Source organism: Tupaia chinensis, unplaced genomic scaffold (assembly GCF_000334495.1).
Source record: "Tupaia chinensis unplaced genomic scaffold, TupChi_1.0 Scaffold000597_1, whole genome shotgun sequence".
In the NCBI taxonomy this organism is placed as follows: Eukaryota; Metazoa; Chordata; class Mammalia; order Scandentia; family Tupaiidae; genus Tupaia; species Tupaia belangeri.
Genome location: NW_006160114.1, coordinates 5,883,912 through 5,893,052, shown reverse-complemented (window position 1 = coordinate 5,893,052; position 9,141 = coordinate 5,883,912). Strand labels below are relative to the sequence as shown.

The 9,141-nt window shown below is 37.2% G+C and overlaps 1 pseudogene; it reads left to right on the top strand.

The window, feature by feature from the left end:
• The first annotated feature begins 5,636 nt into the window (after nt 1-5,636).
• On the top strand, nt 5,637-6,450 carry LOC102471609 (thioredoxin-dependent peroxide reductase, mitochondrial pseudogene; annotated as a pseudogene).
• The last annotated feature ends 2,691 nt before the right edge of the window (nt 6,451-9,141 follow it).

Sequence of the window (9,141 nt, the reverse complement as noted above, 5' to 3'; positions counted from 1 at the left end):
TCATTGTGACAAACCTTCTTCTCCCTGGGAGGTGATAATGCAGCTGTTATTACTTTTTATAATTTAGCCAAGAACTGCTAACACAGAGATTTTTTAATTCAAGAATTTAACAAATTCAAAATAATAGAACATACTAATAGACTAAATTGTATACTCAGTCAATACACTCTTACTCAGATAGAGAACTTGCATTATGTTTTTTGACATTAGGTGATATATTGGGGTAATGAAAGTTTTAGTCTTGATTTTATAATTTTAAGAACATTACTGGGTAACTGTGCTCACTTAACAGAATCTATGAACTTTACGAAAGGACTTGATGAATGCTAGGCCCTTGCTGGTATAATTTAGATTTGAATAAAAATATTTCAAAGACTTCTTTTATCTGTGTATCTGTTGAGATAGGATATTTGTGGGTTTGTTTAAAATCTATACTAAAGTAGAAAACATGTTAAGTGAAAATACCAATGAGAGAATATAGCTAGAATCAAGAACTTTTCATTTATCACCACACAATATTTAATAAATACACACACACGTACTACTTCAGCGTTTTTATTTGGGTTTATAATTGAAACCCAAATATTAAATACTTTAAAAATGGAAATGAAAACGGAAATAATTTGTCTTCAGGAAACTTCAGGTCAACAACAGAAAACACTTTTATCTGCAATTTATAAAATGCCTTTACCTTTTTCAAAGCATATTTAATGTACATAATCTTGTTTTATTTCTATAGTTCCCTGGGAGATATGTAAAATGATATTATTAGCTATTTTTGCCCTTCAGGAGAGGGAGCTGTGTGAGAATAGGGAGCAAACTAGTATTTACTGAGCTGCCATTGTTTTACTAGCTATATAGGAGTCTCTTTTAATTTTGAAACTCACCTGTAAGTTAACTATTACTGTTCTCATTCTCAGGCAAGAAATTTAAGGCTCAGAAATCTTAAATGACTTGCCCAATGTCACAGCTAGTAGATATTGCAATCAAACTTTAAAACTCACCTCAGTATGATTCAAAATCTCCTATACCAGGTTGTCTCCATTGAATGTTAAATTACATATCATAAAAAAGGGGTTAAACTAATTTCTGAGTAACTTTACAAGAATTCAGTTTCCTGAATCCTAGCACCATGCAGAGGTAGAGAAAATAAGAATGCAATATAATAAAATGCTTAGGCAAAGATTATATGTCTCAGATTTAAACTACAATAACTGTCAAATAGCTAATAAATTCAGTTCTAATTATGAAAGGTTATGGAGTTTTGAAGGTTTTATATTTGAGTTTTAAAGAATGAATGAGTGAGACTGATCAAAAGTTACAGAAGGATTATTATAACTTTAATTTTATGTGTGTCTAAAGCAGTGTTTCTCAAACTTCGGTGCACATCAGAGTCATCCGGGGAGCTTGTTAAAGATATAGATGCTACAAATCAACTTGTAGGAATTTAGCCTAAGGCAGCATTTCATGAATTGTAATCTGAGTAACTAAAATATGATATGGGAAAAGAGCATTCCGTCAACAAATAAATGTGGGAAATGATGCTATGTATAAATTGGTTTTATATTCTAACACACTTCAAATGTATGCATTCAGAAAGAACTGTGTATAGGACATAGGTCCTAGAGGCAGGCTATCCCAAGGAGGGAGAAACTAGAAGTTTTAGCATCTCTGAGCTTTGGAGAAAAAGAAAAATCAGCAACCAGAAAGCTAAAACAAGATCAGAAGTCGACAGAAATTGATTTTTGTATTAGACTGAAAGGGCTTTGCCAGAGGCAAAAATGAAGGCTGAGTTATGAGATGGAGAGAAGGGAGGAGCAAGGAATAAGGTGGGTGAAGCTGAGTGGCTCAGGCTTTTAATCCAGGAATTGGATTTTCTGTGCTTTAATGTGTGTGATTGCTGCCTATTGGCGAAGGTAATAGGCAGCCAAGGAAGATCACCTGTTTTCTCCTGGTCCAAATACCTTCACGGTCTGCTTCATAGTTCTCTCTCATGGGAAACTTTCCCCGAATATCTTGAACTCCTCAGGGAGTTCAAAGACTCCTGTTTTAAAGCAATCTTTACATTTAACTTTTCAATTTTCCTGTTCTTACTTAATTTCAGATTGTCTGATACTGCTCAATTCCTTCATGTGTTCTGTTCTCATCAATTACACTATAATTCTTTTCTTTCCTTTTGAGGATAGCAAGCATATCTTAGACTTCTAAGTGATCCCATAATGCCTGGAACAATAACAGAAAAGCATTTTGGTTCTAAGCACTATGTAATGAACTTCTCCAACACTTACTGGCTGACCACACTAACTGTGTTTTATTTCCCATCATTCTATGGGTTGACAGGATTGTTTTTCTTCCAGGGCTCTGGGATGGTCACAGAATCAAAATAACCTCACTCACACAGTTAGCAGTTGGTACTGACAGGTTTTGTGCACATACTTGTGGTCTGTGTAGTCACATATTGCCTCACGTGGTGCTCAGAAGGGTCCCACACTTGTAATTTAATACCCTGTGGCTTCCATCCCAAAATCTGTCACAATTTCATCTTTGAATTTGTATTTATTAAGTGAAGAATGAAATGACAATGAAGCATACACCGGTGACTCAAATTCTCATCCCATACTCAGTCCAACCTCTCCCCACCTCCCACTGTCCCAGACAGTATTATGGCTACCTGATTCTGCTCCCTGATGCCTTAGGCCCACCCTGTCTCTCCTTCCCACATCTGTCCGATAGTCTCTGCTGCACTCTGCCCTTAACTGGACTAGTGATCAGATGAGGGAAGATCACAGTCAGGGGTCATGGCACCTTAGGGCATTCAGCATCTGAGAGCAGGACAAGGGACCCTTGGTCCCACATGGGCTGACAGCATCATGGCAAATTTAACAGACAACTCGTAACCATTGCCAGACCAGGTTTTGGGCATGTCAGGCACAGCAACTGAAATCCCACGGGAGTCACCTGTTTACCAGCATTGGGGTGTTGGTCTCAAAGCAGACTGACTTCCCCTGATCCTGTCCGCATTTTTATTTTGCATAGGGTTTTACAAATTAAGTGGTTGGTCCTGGGGACTGGCCTCCTTCTGGGAGTTTAGCTGAAGCAGCTGGCTGGGGTAGGGGTAGGGGGTGTTTGTAATTCTCCATGTAGGACTTCTCACATCATAACTGCAGGGTTCCAGGAGTGTATCAAGAAGCCAACGGAGAAGCTGGAATTTCTTTGGGATCATTATTAGAGATCACACCATGTGACTTTTGCCACACATTATTCATCAAAACAGTCATAGGGACTGCCCAGAAAGAAGGGGAGAGGAAACAGTCAATCTCTCAAGTGGCAAAGTCACAGGCAGAAGAGTGTGTAAGATGGAAGCAATTGCCAGATACCCAGGTTGCACACTGGGAGAGGGCATTTTATTAAAGCATTATTTGCCTTATTTTATTTATTATTATTATTATTTAAGTTGCTATAGGGCATGTGCAATCACCAGAAAGAGAGACAGGGGTTGTAGGGGAGAGGGTATTTTTTTAAATTTATTCATTTATTTCTTCAGAGAGAGACACTCTCAGTGGATCTTCACACCATAGTCCGCCTCCATTCTCGCTAGTCTAGATCATGAGCATGTGTACATTCTTGGCACACACAAGGAAACCTTGGGGCACAAACCTGGAACCATGCCACGTGGCCTCAGCACTGTGGAGCACTGCATCACTCTTGCCCCTTTGTGGCTGGCCCCTGGAAAATGTAAATGTTTAAGTACAGGCCTTTGGAGTCTGTCAGACAATGGTTTAAATCTCTGCTCCAATACTACCTGATAACTAAAGTTATTTATTGGGTTGTCAGAAAAGTCATGATGTATTTTTCTATGTTTATCCATGCAAAAATTGCATCCTGACTTGTCTGACAACCCAATGGTTTGAGTTCTCTTGGCTTTAGTTGCCCCATTTGTAAAATAAAAATCGTTGTGAGGATTGAAATTAATACATATAGTGTTTGGCACTTACTTGGCATTATATGATAGCTATGTCTACAAGTGGAGTCATGTACTACTTCAAAGGAGTAGAAATGCTCCTTATAGTAGGAATAGAAACTTCTTCTGTGAATAACTTTAACAATTATGAATCCATTATTCATATGTTTGCTAATATGTTTGATAGCACTTAGAAGTCAAGTCGTCTATAGGTAAATATTTACTGAAGGATGTGTTGACTCTTAGATACCTGAGAAGTGTTCATAGTATTTGGAAACACAAATAACCACAGTGGAAACATTTTAATATGAAGCAGTTTTTCAGAACTTGACCAGTAGAGGAAAAACATAATGCTGAGTACCCCTCTTGGAAGTTGGGGTCTCACTGAGGAGTAAAAGAGAAAACCCAACACTAAGAACACCTTTCTCTCTTCCTGAATATATGCAGTGATGAAGAAATGAGCAATGGGTGACCTGTCTTTAGTCTAACTTAAAATAGTGCAGCGGAAAATTCCTCAGCAAATGTTAAAAGAAATTTGATGTTTTAATACCTGTTATTTATTCTCTAATATGATGTGGAATGCAAACAATTGTTGCTAAATAGGAGAATCTCTGACCTTTAGCCTTTTCCCAACCATGGCTTGCTTAGAGTGGTAAAATGAAGGCATATTTCCTCGGTGAACAGCAGAAACTCTTTCTCCTTTATGTATAAAACCTCATTCTTACTCTTACTTTCATTCTGAGTGAAGTAATCATTGTGATGATAATAAAATTAATATAACATCTTGGGAAATCTGTCATTGTTATAACTGGAAATGAACCAATGAAGAAAGGTGAAGAGAGACCCTTATGATTAAATTGAGTGAAACATTTTGCAACAATGGAGAATAATAAAATACAATTAAGACTGAAAGTGACCTGAGGCTTTAAATATCAGAGTATTTAATGGGACATGAAGACCACATAAAGGTCAGCAACTCAGAAGTGACCTCCTGATTTCAGTGTATAGGAAAAAAGGTACCAAATCTCTTTAAATGTGTGTAACTTATCACTTTTGAAATGTAAATCATTGCTCTGTTTATATTAATATGAAGTCAAATTTTTCATTTATGAAATTGACAACAATTTCTACAAGGTAACTCTCATTACTGGCAAGGGCATAGTAAGAAAGGCAATGCTCCTGGTAGGAGTTCACGTTTCTGAGAAATTACCAGCCCAGCATGTGTCAAAGAGCTCAGGAAAAGCTCATTCCTTTATACCAGTGATCATCTTTCTGAAAAAATATTTCTAAAAATTTGAAATCTTTGAGTGAAAAGATAAGTACAAAAATGTAAATGACAGCATGCTATACAGAGCAAGGATTTTATATACAAGAGATGATGCCGCTGGCCCAGCCACAGTGGTGCAGTGTTTTGCTCCACAGTGCTGAAAGCCACATGTGACTACAGGTTCAGATCCCCAGTTCACTTAAACACATGAGTGCATTGGCCAATATCCTGACTAAGTTGCAAGATGAGGGGACAGGAGATCATGGTGTGATGAGACACTGTTGAGATTGCCTGCCTCTTTCCCGTATGCTCACACACATGTGTACCCTCTTTCATGAAAAAATATATAAATAAAAATTTAAAATAAGTAAAAAGATGGGTTCATTAACACAGTAAAAATTTCGGGAAATGCATCTGCACCTACCCCCATGCTCCCACACGCACACACTAAAGATAGCTGCGCTTGTGGGAAGGTTGCTCCGGGCCTCGGTTGACCCACATGTGAGGCATTTCTTCGGAGCATTTCTGCCCCTGCAGCCCTTGAGCCTACTGCTTCTGAAAGAACTTGCTTGATAAACCTTTGTGATCTGGTTCTGGACACGCAAAATTTACCCTTAACACTGGTTCCTCATAGCAGGTTCCTGCTGTCACCCAGCATGAGCTGTATTTTAAGGGTACAGCTGCTGTCAAAGGAGAGTTCAAAGACCTAAGTTTTGATGACTTTAAGGGGAAGTATTTGGTGCTTTTCTTCTATCCTTTGGATTTTACCTTTGTGTGTTCTACAGAAATTATTGCTTTTAGTGACAAAGAGAATGAATTTCATGACATGAACTGGAAAGTTGTTGCCGTTTCAGTGGATGCCCACTTTAGCCATCTTGTCTAGACAAATACACCAAGGAAGAATGGTGGTTTGGGCCACATGAACATTGCACTCTTGTCAGATTTAATTAAACAAATTTCTTGAGACTACGAAGTGCTGTTAGAAGCTCTTGTTCTTCGGCCAAGCTGTCTCTTCATAACTGACCCCAATGGAGTCATCAAGTACCTGAGTGTCAATGATCTTCCAGTGGGCCGAAGTGTGGAAGAGACCCTCCACTTGGTGAAGGCATTCCAGTTCATGGAAGATCATGAATTCTGCCCAAGAAAGTGGACACCAGATTCTCCCACAGTCAAACTAAATCCAACTGCTTCTAAAGAGTACTTTGAGAGAATAAATCAATAAATCATCCCCTGTACGCCTACAGCTCCTCCCACCACGGAGGAACCACAGTTAGTACCTATTTTTAGCATCCCCAAAACAATTATTCATAGAAAGCAAAAAACAAGTTATGCTTGTATTCCTGTTACTCTAAATGCTTTGTTTTTTCGTAACTCTGTCTAAGGCTTTGAAAATGTCAGTTCTGTGATAAGGAGTCCTTTATTGGTAACACCTTGGTGCCTACATAGTTTGTAGTGCCTAATTCACACATATTTTAGATCATCTCTTCAGTGGGTAAAGGAAACTCTTCTTTCTTAGCCTCACTTGAACATTTGTCTTCATCAAAGTAGTACAGCAAGCATCAAAACTTCTGATCAAGGGTCCTGAAATCTTTAATTTCTTTGTATTAAACTGAGTTTTCTTGTAAAATAACAAAGGTGATAGCTTTAAGTTGTTAGCATCAGCAGTCTCTCTCAGTAGATTTACCTGTGATTGAAGCAATGTGAATCATGTTATCAAAAAAAAAAAAAAAAAAAAAAAACAGAGTTGCACATTGACAACTGATTCTGTGTGGTCCCCATCCCTGAGTTTTATAGTTTACATTGTTATTTTACTTATTTGTTAGCTGACTTAGTGTCTACATACATTTCTAGATACTGATTAGGTATAATTATGAAGGTAATTTATTCAATCCAGGGAGTGCATTTTGAAATCATTGGAATTAAGTTTTTTCGTTAAGTTTTCCATGTATAATATATAATAGAAAATAAACCCATTTAAAACTATTTACAATTTTAATACTCTTAAAAAAAAGAATATAAAAACTTTGGGAACAAGCTAAATAGGTAATAACAGGAGAATAGTTTAATTAAGGCGCAACCCAAGAATGAAGTATGCTGTCAATTAAAACTAGGTTTTAGGATTTGCTTAATAGCACCAGAAAAATCTTGAAAAAATTATATATTTTTTTAATAAAAAAAGGACATACAATTACCAAGCATTGCCTTTTTTTCATTAAGTACCTTTGAAATAAAATGAGTGAGGGCCAGCCAGTGATGTGGTGGTTAAGGCAGCTAGATACCATATGGTCAATTGTATGGTTCAAGTCCTGGACCTGGTAGCTTGAAAAAACACGCTGGTGTGTGTGAGTGCATACCCAAAATCCCAAGAGGAGAATGGAGAACAGACTTGGGCATCTCCCCTGGTGGGTGCTTTCTCACTTTCTCTCTATATATATGTATGTCTCTGTCTCTTTATCTCTCTGGTACACACACTTGCTGTATAACAAATTAAAAAAGAAAAGAAATAACACAAGGAAAAGAGATAAAGGCATGTAGCTTAGTTCTTAAAGAGCATATAGGTTCTACCAGAGAAACATTCATTTTAAGAATATCTAGGTAATTTATCTTGGCTCCAAGAGGTGAGTTTTAGATATCTGGGATCAGGGCCCACCTCGGGGACATAACAGGGTGCAGGGGCTTTGTACTTATTGGTTGACTGGGATGAGAGCTAATCCTGGGATGGAGGGCCTCGAATAGCAATCTAGGGAGAAGTCATACTATAAACCATAGGGCTTCTAGCAAGGATTATTTCTAGGTGTATCCACCCCAGGGGACACAATAATGTACCACAGTTTAAAGAAAGTCAATGGTGACTGTTGTAATTAAAAACTATTTTCATCAGGTCTGTTTGGTATGACTCAGTGATTAAGTATTATAAATTGGGCAATCCAGTTTTTATTTTTTATTCATTTAAAATGGCTTAGCAGTATCTGAAGGAAAGTTCAAGAGATCTTATCAGAAGCTTCCAGACTTCCTAATAGTGTAGTCTATTCTCCTAGAACATTAATTCTTCCCTCTTTCTGAATACCAATGAGTGTTGACTATCGATCCTGAGTGGTTAAACATTATTACAATAAGCATGCTAAGTCTGATGTTTTGCAAATGCCTATTAGGAAACCTTGAGTTTGAAATAAAAGGTGCCATCTGCTTTCAACTTCGACATGTACAGTGTAGAAATACATTGAGATGAAAATGCACAAACACAACAATTTTTGCCACAATGACTTCAAAACTCTAATGAACATGTCACCTCTTTTTTATGTTGAAAATATCTGGCCACTGCAACTCAAATAAACATATTTACTTCTGAGGGACATAAGCTGAAAGATTATAACAAAATAACATAAAACATGCATTCTTTGCAAAAATACCTCACAGCCTTTTGTAGTTAAATAGTCATAAAATAATGTCCTCAAATGTTTATCATTATGTATTAGCTTCCATCCTGCAAATAAAGGTTATGAGGGTTGTAATATATTTTAAACTCTAAGAGAGCTCAAATCCTTTGAAGTAAGTGTAGTGTAAATCTTAAACAGTAATACTATAGTTAGATAATGTCATTGTGGTCTCTCATACATCTACAATGATGTCCTTAGTTTTTCTCCAAACCTTCATTCATAATGAGCTATAGATTCATTCAATAGTCAACAACTACATGTTGAGTTTCTGTTTTGTACTAGGCATTGGGAATCTACATTGAGCAGGATGCACATGGTCCCTGGCTTCTGAGTGACTTTCAGGAGAGAAGGAAGGGGTAGGTGAAAGACAGGCAAACAGAAGTTAACAAGTAAACAAACAAACAAAACTTGCCAAAGATTTCAGAAGTATTTTGTTTTTAATATCTTTGCCAATTTCACTCTAAGTATGGAGGACT